The sequence below is a fragment of the Artemia franciscana genome, chromosome 7 (assembly GCF_032884065.1).
Source record: "Artemia franciscana chromosome 7, ASM3288406v1, whole genome shotgun sequence".
In the NCBI taxonomy this organism is placed as follows: domain Eukaryota; kingdom Metazoa; phylum Arthropoda; class Branchiopoda; order Anostraca; family Artemiidae; genus Artemia; species Artemia franciscana.
Window position 1 is genome coordinate 10,414,529 of NC_088869.1, and position 14,070 is coordinate 10,428,598.

General features: G+C 35.3%; 1 long non-coding RNA gene across 1 annotated transcript in view; it reads left to right on the plus strand.

Annotated features, from left to right (window-relative positions):
* The window catches only part of LOC136028598 (uncharacterized), a 71,322-nt gene that overhangs the window by 34,321 nt on the left and 22,931 nt on the right, over window positions 1-14,070 (plus strand). The window contains exon 4 of the long non-coding RNA XR_010617843.1: window positions 12,624-12,812. This is a non-coding gene — a long non-coding RNA (uncharacterized LOC136028598). The remainder of the gene's footprint in view (window positions 1-12,623; window positions 12,813-14,070) is intronic.

Below are 14,070 nucleotides of genomic sequence, written 5' to 3' on the forward strand. Positions count from 1 at the left end.
TTCATGACCCGGATATAGCTGCCACAGTAACATCTTTGCCACCTTGACTGACTTAGTGTAAAAAAAACTTCATTCCGTGCCTTTTCATCATGTCAACCTCAACGCCAATTAGCAAATTGCACTGAACAAAATTCATTACCGGCGAATAAACAAGGACAGGATTTTCGTCACTACTGGTATCAGGCATCGCGTCTGAAACCCGCCAAATGTATTTACCAATTACCGCAGGAGGTGTAGTTGTCTGCTACCTATTCCCCATAGTTTAAGGAAGACACCACTCCCGGCAGGTAATACAGCGCTTGCGACAAAAACCTCCCCTCTTCTGCTCACTTACTGGTAGTTGTTCTTGAGTAACTAAATATATACTATTTTCACAACTTGGATGCACACAGTTTCTTTTGATTTAGTTTAATATTCTCCTTAGTAGTCTTTGAATGTTTCAACTTAATTCCCATAGCCTTTCCTGAGGATTAATCATAGTAGCATTGAAAGTTTCCAGTTAATACCTATAGCTGTTCTACGGGCTTTGCATATATACCCTTTTTAGAACCTGAATGTACATAGCATCTTTCGATTTTGTTCAGCATTCTCCAAAGTTTCTCTTTAATACCCTTAGGCTTTTCATATGCACCCAGGATCAATCATTCCCCTATTTCCCAATAAAAAATCCTAAGTGTAAAAAAGAGGTAAAATTAGGAAAACTACAACCCTCCAATCACTTTTAAAAATTTTCCCTGAAACTTTTCTTTGAAAGTTCCCAGAAAAAAATAATACCCTAATCAGTTCCTAGAATCTTGCAGGATACACCTTTTCGATAACCTGGATGCACATGACTTCTTTTGATTTATTTCTACATCCCCCTCAACTGTCCCTGAACTTTCAAGATTATACCCTTGGGTTTTTTGGTTTCACCGCATATCCAACATGTCCCCAATATCCTTATTCATATGCAAACAATTGACAAATTACATAATTTGCAACCTTTGCCACAAAGGTCAAGAAATCATAGTTGTTGAACTTTTTTCTTTTAATACTGTAAAATATGGCTACCTCAAAATGTTAATCACTGTTGAGAGGAGATCAATAAATGACAGTTGAGGTTGTTTAGCCCTCCAATGTCTTTTCAAAATCTGCCTAAACGTGCCTTAAATCTTTTATCTCGGACCCTAAGCCTCTTTAGAGACCCATGACTGTGTAAGCAAATGACAGGCAATTGTATAGCTTGCAGCCCCTGTTCCGTGGGCTTTGAGGGGCAGTTTCTTTCTCAAAGTTATAGTTCTTTGACTTTTAGACTATTTTGAGCAACATTATATTTGTATTGGGGAGTACAACTAAAAGACCACAAAAGGGAGGCTGGTTGTCCTTTAATCTTTTTTCAACATCTTCCTGAACATCCTCTGAAAGTTACAGCTTAATACCTTCACATGTTCCTAAGATACTGCCAATGCACCCTTTTGATAACTTGGATGCAAATTGTGCGTTTGGTTTAGTTCACCATCCTCCTCAACATTCCTTGTAGTTTTACTTTAATACGCTTAGGCTTTTCAAACCCAACCAGGATAGAAAATTTTCCCATTTCCCAATAACAAATTCTATATGCAAACAACGGACGAATTCTATAATTTTGAAGGTTTTCCTGAAAAACTAGAGAGGGGTATTTGTTATCACTTCTGCACAATGAGCTCAGTCTAATGATTGGATCTCCTTTTGGTTTTGAAAAAGGACATTGGTTTCACCAGATATACTAACCATAGTGATTAATATACGATTTTAAATTGTAAGAAAGAGGAAAATGAACCCATTATTTCTGTATACTACTTAATGACTCTGTGGTTATTAAAACAGTATTTTTGTAAGCTTTTTTTCTTAAAGATAGTTTTAATTGTATACTGAAAGTTACTGATATCACTGCTGGCTTAGGACTGTGAAAACCATTAGAGATTAGTGTTTTGTTGTCAGTATACATACTCACTTTTGACTCCTAAATCAAGGTCCTTGTTTTTCATACTTGGCTTTTGTATTTTCACTAAACCGTTAGTCTCAAATTATCTTATAGGCATAGGGAAATATCATCAGCTGATTTATTTCCTCTAGTTTTATTGATATTAGTAAGATTAAATAAAAAAAAACAACAAGTTTTTGCCACTGTAAGTAAGGAGCAACATTAAAACGTACATCAAATAGAAATTATTGCACAAATGTGGGGATTCCCAGCCTCTCAATATCTCACTCTTTACGCTAAAGCTTGAATTTTGTCCCATTTCCTTAACAACGGTTTGAAACATATGGACTATTTCATTAAAATAATAAGCCTTTATAAAACTTAAACAAAACTTTAGCTTAAAGAGAGTTGTATTCTTCAACTCTTTATGTTCTTTTTAAGTTCTTCCTTACTTTCAGTTGGAAAAACTTCTTTTTTACTTAATTTCTGATCTTTTTTAAATAATACCGAGTAATCCGGCTCCGCCTCCATAGAAAATTCACTCCATAGTTCTTCTCATGTAAAATAGCCTCCTCCGCCAGGAAAACTGCCCTCAGACAATTTTTTCTAGCTTAAAATTCCCCCATAAAATTTCTTGCGCACGATTCTGAGTGACAAATTATTCTCAGCGCACTTCAATTTTGAAAAAGAATTTAATTTCTGATTGTTTTTTAAAACATGCTGGAAATCCCCACCTCCATAGAAGAGTTTTTTCGCAATTTCCCCATCACATAGTAAGAAGTTGCGCCCGCAGAGAATTCCCCGTGGAGAATTTATCCCGTGGAAAACTCACCAATGGAAAATGTCTTCAGTTGAAAATCCCTCTCCCCTAAGGAATAACACTCTAGACTTTCAGAAAAAATTTCCTCCAGACAATTTTCCTTAACATATCAACATTAAGTCGTAAAATTAAGCAGGGGAGAGAAAGAAAGACAAATAAAAAGAATTTCACATAGGAATTCTGGTAATTTCCTCGAATGTAAAATTTCTTCTCACCCTTCACAGAAACTTCCTTCCCCAGGGAAATGTTTCCCCAAGGAAAATTTCCCCAGCATAAAATTACTTCCTTCTAAAAAATGTCTGTATACTTCCCAATTACAAGTACTGTACGTATACAACGGGCAATTTTCATGACTTACAGACCTTTCCTTAGGGTCTGTGGGGGGGGCGAGTTATTCCTAAGGGCATAGTTGCTGGACTTCTCAACTTCGCTGAACAAAATCACCAGAAATAATTTTAATTTGACAATTTTGAGAAAAATGGGTGTTGGAGAGGGGCTATTTACCATCCAATCTTTTTGGTTACTTAATAAGGGCATTAGAACTTTTTATTTTCGTTTAAATGAGCCCTTTCCAGAAATTCTAGGACTTTGGGTTCGATTTGATCAATCCTGGGGAAAAAACTCATTCATCAATGATTTATGATAAAAAAAAAATTACACATTTTGTAGATAGGAGCATCAAACTTCTAAAAAAGGGTTTTCTCATGTGCTGAACCTGATGGTTTGAACTTTACTAAAAACTACTTAAATTTTATTGGTTTTTCCACCCTATTCCAAAAATAAAGCAAATATTCTCAGTCTCGTAGCCTTTGATGGGTAACATTATCCTTAATAAAGCTTAAAAATGTGGAATAAGCAATATAAGCCGATTCTTTTTATATGTCTATTGGTATCAAAATTTTGTCTTTTAGAGTTTCGACTACTATTAATTCGTTACCACAAACTGTTGGGTAGACTGCAAGGCAATTATTTAATTTAGTCAAGTTTTTAGTCTTTAATTTAAATTTAATGCTGAGGCAAAAGTGCCGTGATCTTTTTCATTTTTTTTTCTTGAGGATGGCCCTCCCCCCTCAAATACAGACTTATTCCTGTTCGTCTTAAATTTTAATATTGCTCTTCAACTCCAGTTCAATTTTCTTTTTAATTCAGTCCAAGCGAAATGTCCTACCTTTGAAGGTAAACTTTTGGAAATCAAATAACATCGGATACTCATAGAAAATCATATTTTATCTTTAGAGACCTAGGCAAAATTTTCCCATCTCTCATATTTTTTGTGGAATAATACCTTTAATATTTATTTTGAAAAACAGAGATTCTGGTTTTTCAGAAATTTTGACATTAACGTTTCAAAATATTTTAGAAGTTTAATAAAATGCAAAGTAAGCAAGAAAACATATACTTTTCTACATCAAAAATGAACTGAACACCAAAAAATAGTTTCTAAGTTGTTTTTTTTTACGCATATATTTCTTTAATGTCCTAAAAGTAACTATTTTTTAAACGAAATTTCCAAGGTTTCCAAGTTCTAGGCGAAATTTCCGTGTCTCTCATTAGTTTTTGTAAAAATATACTGTTTGGAGCATCACCTTCTGCATGCATTCCAACTCGCATTACTAACACTACCGCTTCTTTGCTTGATTAAATAGAAAAAAACAAGCTTTTTTTTAACTGAAAGTAAAGAGCGATACTAAAACTTAAAACGAACTAAAATTACTCCATATATGAAAGAGGTTGTCCCCTCCGCAACGCCTAGCTATTTACGCTAAAGTTTGACTATGTCACAACTCTACTTTGTAAAACAATAAAAAAAACTTTAGCATAAAGAGCGAAGAGTTGCGGAGGGGACAACCTCTTTCATATACGGATTAATTTTTGTTCGTTTTAAGTTTTAATGTCGCTCCTTACTTGCAGTTAAAAAAACATATTTTATTAAAATTTAATTTCTGAACGTTTTTGAATTAATGTATGTTTTGACTTTGGCTCAGCGCAAATTAATAATTTAAGCAAAATTTGCTTATTATTTTTTTCTACCAAATGGCTTTCTCATAGTTATGATCGAACGATTTTGATAAGAAAAGGGGTGGGGTAGGAGGCCTAGCTGCCCTCCAATTTTTGGTAACTTAAAAATGCAAATAGATTTTTTTTTGTACGAACTCTTTGTTAGTAATAAACATACGTACCATAAGAATTAACTTACGTAACAAACTTCTATATTTGTGTATTTTTATTGCGTATATGAGGGGGTTTTCCTCCTCGTCAATACCTCGCTCGTTAGACTAAAGCTTGAATTTTGTCCCAAATCCTTAAGAATGACCCCTGAATCACAAAGGCCGTAGAATAAATAGTTGAAATTACTAAAAACACTTTGGCGTAAAGAGCTAGGTATTGTGGAGGAGACGAACCCCCTTACATACGTAACATTTTATATTCGTTTTAAGGTTTAATGCTACTCATTACTTCCAAGTGATTTTTTTTTCTCATTGTTTTTTTTTTTTTTTAAATAATGCTAGAAAATCCTGCGACACCTTGATGGAAGTTCTCTTCCCTAATGATAGATTCATCCATAGAAAGATCCTCCCAAGTAACCCCATCCCCCGACCCAATCCAATCCTAACGTGAAAAGTCCCCCTGAAAACCTCTTAACACTTCATAATAACCATTACTTTGTGTAAACAATGGTCACAGCTTGTAACTTGCAGCCCCTCAGCCGGGGACTGTGGGGAATTAAGTCTTCCCCAAAGACATAGTTATTAGGTTTTCGACTAATTTGAGCGGAATGGCTATCTAAAAATTTTTATCCGGTGACTTTGGGAAAAAAATGCGCGCCGGAGGGGGCCTAGGTGCCCTCAAATTTTTGGTCACTTAAAAAGGGCACTATAAATTTTAATTTCCGTTAGAATGAGCCCCCTCGTAACATCCTAGGACCACTGGGTCGATACGATCACCCATGGAAGAAAAAAAATAATAATAAACACGCATGCGTGATCTGTCTTCTGGCAAAAAATACAAAATTCTATATTTTTGTAGATAAGAGCTTGAAACTTTTGAAGTAGGGCTCTCTGATACGCTGAATCTGATGGTGTGATTTTTGGTAAGAATCTATGACTTTTAGGGGGTGCTTCCCTCTATTTTCTAAAATAAGGAAACATTTCTCAGGCTCGTAACTTTTGATGGGTAACACTAATCTTGATGAAATTTATATATTTAAGATCATCATTAAAATGTAATACTTTGACATAACTATTGGTATCAAAATTTCGTTTATTAGAGTTTCGGTTACTATTGAGCCGGGTCGCCTCTTATTTACAGTTCGTTACCACGAACTGTTTGATAATATTTTTTCATCTTTGACCTTGGTGCAAAATTCTGTATTGATGAGTGATATCTGAGACTGCTTTCCTGTTTTTTTCCATGTATGATCTTTCTGATTCGTTGCCTAGGAGGAGCCAAGGAGCTGGTTTTTCCTCTTTAAAATCTGATATAATACTCAGGGTTTGGATTTTCTTAGGTCACGGTTGGTGTTTGTGGAGTATTTCTGAAAATGAATCTGATATAGATTGTCTGTTTAATTCGTTTTCATGATTCTTTGAAAGAAGTTACCTTAAATACGTTTGAGGCACCCCAGTTGAATCAGGCATCGAAAAGAACAGCCCCTTTGAATCCTTGGATGGCTCCTGGACTCCTTAAAAGTTGGAGGAAGAAAAAAAATCTTTGGAACGCTTACAGATCCTCTATGCCATTTTCGTGTGATTCTCGGCTTCAATAGAAGAGCTTGCAATCCGCTTTGCAAAATGGCTAAATCGATATTTTATCATAGAAAATTCTCTGCGCGTGGAAAAGACATTAGGAAAATACGGACAGTAATTAATTAAGTGATTATGCCATCTCCTTCAGCCATCTTCAGTCCATTCAACCGTTTTGACCACCTTGTCCTAAATCAATGGTATTGGAACCTGTCTCTGAAACTGAAATAGCCAGAATTGTCAATGGTTTGAAGGGTTTTTCATCTTCTGACCCAGACCGCATTCTGACTAAGATTGTCAAGTTAATTCTTCCTGTCATTATTTCTGCCCTCACAAGATATGTCAAACTTTCTTTTGAAAATGGTTTCTTCCCGAGTGTTTTGAAGTTTGCTCCTGTTATTATTCTTTTTAAAAATAGACCCAGGAATGGTCCAGCAAATTATCTTCCCATAGGTCTTTTATCAGTGTTTAGTAAAATTTTTGAAAAAGCTATGTTTTCTCGACTTCTGGATTTTCTTAATTCTAAACCGATTCAGTTTGGTTTTAGGGCGAAGCACTCAACTGAGCATGGATGTGCAACTCTCTTGAATTATTTGCATTCAGCTTATGACCCTAGTCTGATACCTGCTGGTCTTTTTCTCGATGTTCGAAAAGCATTCGAATCATTGTCAAAAAAGATTCTTCTTTGGAAACTGTGCCATATTGGTATAAGGGAATCCTTATTCTTGGTTTCTATCATATTTACCTGGTCGAGTCATCTCGGTTGATCTGCAATTTCCTAACCCTTCTGGAATAGAGTATGACTTTCCACAAGGACCGGTCGTTTGGCTAATACTCTTTTTAACATATGTCAATGACCTTATCAATGTAGCTAAAAATTTAGAACCTAACATTTGCTGTTGTCTTTCTCAACCGGCAACCGGCATTAATTGTGACAGAAGTTTGTCCTTACCGGAAACACATTATTGCTTTTGCTGATGACAGTATTCTTGGCACAACTGGTAGAACTGAGTCTGATATTCTTTCAGATGATAACCCTTTTTGAAAGTGTTATGCAGTGGTTTGATGTAAATTATCTTACCTAAAATGTAAGAAAGTCTTGTTTTCTCATTTCCTCCAGAGTCGCAAAGGCTTGCCCTGACTTAAATGAAATACACGCATCAAGTGGTTCTCTAAGTAGACCTTAGGATCGTCACGTTCGATTCCTAGGCATGCTGCTTGACAAAATCTTTCCTTTAATTATCAAATTAACCTGATTAAAATGAAAGTATGCAGAAGTCTCAGAATCCTTAGAAAGCTCAAACATATATTTCCAGGGTCGATTCGTAGAATCTTGTTCTGTAGCCTAGTTCAGTCTGATGTTTGGTATCGTTCTTTATTTAGACGTCAACTTTTCCCTCGTCTCCGAAGCCACTTTCAAAAATTTATGATAAAGCAAGGACCCTTATTCAGGAATAAAAAATGATCTTTACTTAAACCCTTGCTTTATTTGAAATCTATATTTTTTCCTTGCTCTTCTTTCATCTTTTCCAGTTACACGGCTTTCTTGCCACTGCCCTATGAAATAATATATCTTTTGTTTCTGTTCAATCGACTTGCCATCTCCGCACTTAAATTAATTTGAACATTCTTCACACTCCCTCAGTGAGGTCTAACTTCAACCCACGGACAACTTGCAACAGGATCTGCAACACGCTCCCAGAGTTTGCACGAAGTGGCCACTTGTTTGGTATGTTAAAAAATTAGGTTAGAGAATTTCCAGCTAGTAAACAGTTTTTTTTTTCCTGGTTTCCCTTTGATTTGGTTTCTCTGGATGGAGTTTGATACTTGATTGAGTCGGTGAAATCATGTGCTACCCCCTTCCTAGCTTGCTATTTTTGGGGATTATTGAGGTGGGCGACTAGATTTTTTCAAATTTTGTTTACATTTTTTTTTATGTTGGTATTTTTTCTCCCCTGTTCTTTCCCGGCCATGGAGCCTTATGGGGGAGATTGTGTTGAAGTAGTTATTTTTATGAATTTAACGTTAAATAAAGAACTCAGAACTCAGATAACCCGATTTTGAAACACAGGAATTTCGATTTTTTTTATGGGTTACTTGATATCATCACAACTTTGCAAATTCATCGTCACTTAATTCAATTTTGACTCCTGGGTCCTAATTACATTCCTGGTATCATTAGTTGCGCTAATGCAAAGGATATTCCTAAAATACGTCAAATTTCTTTCAAAAATATAAAGACACCCGTTTTCTACGTCTGTGAAGGAGTTTTACTTTTTATGAGGCTTAAGAACTATCACAGGAGTCTATAATAAAAGCGTTTTGAGAAAATTGTGAGCAGAATTAGCTAAAAGGTGTCAAAGGGAGCTCTATTGTGGAATCCTCATCAATCACTCCCCAGCATGCACTTCAGACACTGAAAAAGAAAGTTTGAGATAATTTTAGTGAGAATTGCTACCACATATACCTTATAGCCTAAACTTATAGTCTAGTCACATCAAACTTTTTTTTATGTCCTATCAATTTTACTTGAAAAATGATACCCAAAGTACCATTTTAATTTGGATATATTGTGCTTGCAGATTGTGAAATTTATAAAAAGCACGTAGATATGAGCAATAGCTTCTAAATGAGCAATTAAACATACTTCTATGATTGGTAAAATTATTGTAGTGCACATAACTAATTTACCAATAAAGTAAACATACCAATCGCTGCCTTTTTTATGCTCTTTACGAATATAATAATGGCTTCTATTGTAAATTCAAATTTAAGCACTTTTTGACCTCATAAAAATGACGAATTTTCACTTTAAAAATGACGCTCGTTTTCCACAAAATAATACTACGTTTTCTCAGCGCTATCTTTTGTTTACATTTTTTTTTATGTTGGTATTTTTTCTCCCCTGTTCTTTCCCGGCCATGGAGCCTTATGGGGGAGATTGTGTTGAAGCAGTTATTCTTATGAATTTAACGTTAAATAAAGAACTCAGAACTCAGATAACCCGATTTTGAAACACAGGAGTTTCGATTTTTCTTATGGGTTACTTGATATCATCACAACTTTGCAAATTCATCGTCTCTTAATTCAATTTTGACTCCTGGGTCCTAATTACATTCCTGGTATCATTAGTTGCGCTAATGCAAAGGATATTCCTAAAATACGTCAAATTTCTTTCAAAAATATAAAGACACCCGTTTTCTACGTCTGTGAAGGAGTTTTACTTTTTATGAGGCTTAAGAACTATCACAGGAGTCTATAATAAAAGCGTTTTGAGAAAATTGTGAGCAGAATTAGCTAAAAGGTGTCAAAGGGAGCTCTATTGTGGAATCCTCATCAATCACTCCCCAGCATGCTCTTCAGACACTGAAAAAGAAAGTTTGAGATAATTTTAGTGAGAATTGCTACCACATATACCTTATAGCCTAAACTTATAGTCTAGTCACATCAAACTTTTTTTTATGTCCTATCAATTTTACTTGAAAAATGATACCCAAAGTACCATTTTAATTTGGATATATTGTGCTTGCAGATTGTGAAATTTATAAAAAGCACGTAGATATGAGCAATAGCTTCTAAATGAGCCATTAAACATACTTCTATGATTGGTAAAATTATTGTAGTGCATATAACTAATTTACCAATAAAGTAAACATACCAATCGCTGCCTTTTTTATGCTCTTTACGAATATAATAATGGCTTCTATTGTAAATTCAAATTTAAGCACTTTTTGACCTCTTAAAAATGACGAATTTTCACTTTAAAAATGACGCTCGTTTTCCACAAAATAATACTACGTTTTCTCAGCGCTATCTTTTCCATCGTTTTCAAAAAAAATAAAGCTACATTTTCTCAGTGCTAAAATTATCTATAATAAGGATAGGTTAAGTTAAAAAGTACTTAAATTGAATTTACGGTAGAAGTAATTATTATATTCGTAAAGAACATAAAAAAAGGCATCGAGTGGTATATTCGGTTTATTGGTAAGCCAGCTATATGAACTGCTATAATTTTACACTATGATTTTCCTTGTTGTTCAAGGTGGAGGACTTGAATCATATTATGCATGGTCTTTCACCCAGTTCATTCTGGTGCACGTTTCTAGTGCACATTTCATTACGACCTGGTGCCGTTTTTGAGAACAGCTTTTCAAAACTCCATAAGCTGTTTTTTCAATAAAGTTTTATTTTTAAGATTAACCGAAATAACAGATCGTATATCAGTGTCAGGTGGCAATTATTTCTCATAGTCAGTTTTGTTTAAACAGGTTTTTCAAGTTTTGGCTACTATGGGCTATGGTTCACCTTTTACTAAGTCACAGCGACAAGGTGGAGGACTTGAATCATCTTATACATGATCTTTGACCTAGCTGATTCTAATGGTGCACATTTCATTATGCTATGATGCCATTTTTGAGGTATTTTGGGCAGCTTTTCAAAATCTCCATACATTTATTTTTTCAATAAAGTTTTATTTTTAAGATTAACCGAAATAACAGTTCGTGTATCAGTGTCAGGTGGTAATTTTTTCTCATTGGTCAGTTTTGTTTCAACATGTTTTTCAAGTTTACTATGAGCTATGGTTCGACTTTAAGTCGCAGCTACTGTTGCAACGATGATGACACTTAAAGATGGTAGAAATTATGAAATACACGTAGATTTCAGTAATAGCTTGTAAACGAGTCATTAGACATCTCTACGATGAAGTGATAGCCTGCTAGCCCTGCTAATGTTTTAGTAGCCTGATGGTGAGCAGACGATTTATATAACTTACTAAGGGGGCTGAGAGGCGGAGTATATAGGAGGAGTAATAGTAAACTCTCATTTAAGGGTTTTAGATAATAGATATTGCAATGGAGCCGGTTTATACTTCTCAGCTTTTCTACTCTAGAAATAGTAGCAAAAGTACCATTTATAGTACCATATGGCCCATACAGTTGGTAGAATTAATAAAAAGCACTTAAATATTAGCAATAGCTTTTAGATAAGCAATTAAACGTCTCTCTTAGAGGTTTGGTAGCCCAATAGCCCCAGTTTTTTCAATTAAGACATGACATCAAAAGTATAATTTTTAGTGCCAAATTTTGGCACTTGTACATGGTTCAAATATACAATGGACGTAGATATTGTGAACAATAGCTTTTTTATGAGCTATTAAACATCTCTCTAAGATAATCTGGTAGCCTGCTAGCCCTATCCCGTTAAGAAAGGGTACCAAAAGCGTAATTTCTAGTGCCATTCAGCGCTTCCAGATGGTGGCACTTATAAAAAAGAACGTATATAACGAGCAATATCTTTTACAGGAGTAATTAAGTATCTCCCTTTTATGTTTTGGTAAACCGCTAGCCCCTGTAAAAAAAGACACATCAGTGCTACCCATACAACCCTTGCTACCCATGCAAATGTGATTTTCCTCGTTGTTCAGTATTGATGACTTGAATTCTCCAATACAAAGTTTTTGCCTATACCTATTCCAAAGCTTCAATTTTCTATTAGATCTGACGGCATTTTCGAGAGATTTCAGATTTTTTTTTAAATCGCCATAGATTTGTTTTTGAAATAAATTTTTACCTTTAAGATGAACCGAGATAATTATTACAATTTTAAGTCAGTGTCAAATGACAATTTCTGTTCGTCAGGAATTTTTTTTTCGAAACATGTTTTTTAGTTTTTGGTTACTATGGGCCGTGGTTCGCATTTTACTAGGTCGTAGCTACTACTGCAACCATGATGTACAGTCATTTGGGCCTAAGAACCATCTAACTTTCTAAAACTGCACACAGTGCTAAAGACATAAATTGAAGAATATTATTACATAAATATTATGTAATGTTTATGAAGGATATATTTTTTACAAATGAATTCTACTCCAATAGGAGCACCTTAGCTTTGCCTCGAGTTAAACTGAGATAGACGCCTGCAATCGCCTCAATCACTGTTGCCAGATTGTTTCAAGCCCCGTTGGCTTATTTCTCTGGGCTGGGGCGGGCGTTTTATTTTTGCGGGCTTGGGGCGGAAAACTGGGCTTATTATTTTTTAATTTGGCTTGTTTTGGGCTTTTTTCTAATCCAAAAAATAATATTTCTTATTTTGTTTTTAAGATTTTTTTTTTTTCAAGTTCAAGTTCATTCTTTTACAAAACTTTCGAGGAAAGAAAAGGAACGGATTTAACGAAAAGTTTACCCTACGATTCACTAAAGAAGAAGAAGAAAATAAGTAATATGAATCACATGAAAATATGTACTGCAGCAGATTACTAGTTACAATTATTTAATAGAAATGTTTCATCTACAAAACATGGATAAAGGTAAGACTCCAAATACTTTTTTCTTGAAATTGTGTTTGAAATAGATTGAGATGGACTACATAACCCCCAAGTATGGAACACTCAAAATGTTACAAACGAATGCCTTGCAGTTCTACTTTTGTCCTAGGTCATTTTGAATGTCACATTCATTTTGAATGTGAATTTAGAGTGTAAGGAGGCAAAGGCCAGAAGGCCGAAAAGATCCATATAGCCTCAATCTTCATTACATATTCAGGGCCTCACTACATGCAGAACTAGTAGCCTAGACTGTGGTTTGTCAGCTCAAACGATTGAAGTAAAAACAAATATCACAAACTGGATATTACAATCTCAAAGCTTTTTATTCAAAGTCGATACCTGAGAATATGAGGCTTTCCTCAACCTCAGCCTGTAGGGCGTCTTTACCCTTGCGTTAGATGCTTATCCAAAGCTTGCACAAAAAGTCAGTTTAGTCTTCTTCCAAATTATTTCTCACTTTTAACAGTGAGTAACTGTTGAAAGCAGTGCAGGAATTATTTGACACTTTGCAGATTAACCTGCTTAATTAAAACCCCACTCTTTTCTTAAGAATTACTCAGCTTGATGTCAAAGCACGAAAAGCAGAACAGATTTTGGCAGCACATGTCGCGAGTCATTCATCGATTATGACTATTGACCACCTATCCACCATTATCATGAGTGCATTTCCTGGACCAGTTTCCGAGGCAACGAAATTGAAGAGACCAAAATGTTCAGCCCTTATCAAGAATGTTCTTGGACCAGAAAGTCTCCAAGAGATTGTTGCTGATGTTGGTGACAGCAGATATTCCCTTATTCTGGACGAATCGACCGACGTTGCCACCATGAAATTCATGTGTATTTGTGTGAGATACTATAGCCCCAAGATGAAGAAAGTTCTTTGTGCTACTTTGGGCATGGTTGAAGTACCTTCGACCACTTCTGTGATTTTACATCAAGAACTGAAAGACTTCTTAGCTTTATGTGGAATTCCCCTAAAAAATCTGATAGGTATTGGGACAGATGGAGCAAACAACATGTGTGGTGGGAACCATTCGCTGTTCACGTTATTACGAGATGACGGGTTGCCTCAACTCCAACTCTTCAAATGTGTATGTCACTCCCTACATTTGTGTGCTTCCGAGGCTGTTGGAGAGCTTCCAAGCAATTTGGAGTTCATGCTCTCAGAGACTTACAAGTGGTTTAACGTTAGTCTTTTACGAAGAGAGACATATCAGCAAATGTTCCAGCTCATAAACGA